Source organism: Mandrillus leucophaeus, unplaced genomic scaffold, assembly GCF_000951045.1.
Source record: "Mandrillus leucophaeus isolate KB7577 unplaced genomic scaffold, Mleu.le_1.0 Scaffold468, whole genome shotgun sequence".
Classification (NCBI taxonomy): Eukaryota; Metazoa; Chordata; class Mammalia; order Primates; family Cercopithecidae; genus Mandrillus; species Mandrillus leucophaeus.
The window spans coordinates 1012573-1013195 of record NW_012105009.1 but is presented as its reverse complement, the minus strand read 5'-3'; positions in this window follow the sequence as shown (position 1 = coordinate 1013195).

The following is a 623-nucleotide window of genomic DNA, read 5'->3' as shown; positions in this document are numbered from 1 at the left end:
CACCCTGATTCATTCTCCACCCTGACTCATACTCCACCCTGACTCATTCCGATTGCCTGCTCCACCCTGACTCCTTCCGACTCATTCTCCACCCTCACTCACTACAACTACCTACTCCACCTTGACTCAATCTCCACCCTGACTCATTACAATTACCTACTTCACCATGACTCATTCTCCACCCTGACTCATTACAATAACCTACTCCACCATGACTCATTCACCACCTTGACTCATTCTCCACCCTGACTCATTCTCCACCTTGACTCATTCCAATAACCTATTCCACCCTGACTCATTCTCCACCTTGACTCATTCTAATTACCTACTCCACTCTGACTCATTCTGCACCCTGACTCATTCTCCACTTTGACTCATTCCGATTACCTGCTCTATCATGACTCACTCTTCACCCTGACTCATTCTCCACTTTGACTCATTTCAATTACCTGCTCCACCCTGACTCATTCTCCATCTTGACTCATTCTAATTACCTACTCCACCCTGACTCACACTCCACCTTGACTCATTCTGATTAACTACTCCACCCTGACTCATTCTCCACCCTGACTCATTATAATTACCTACTCCACCCTGACTCATTCTCCACCTTGACTCATTCC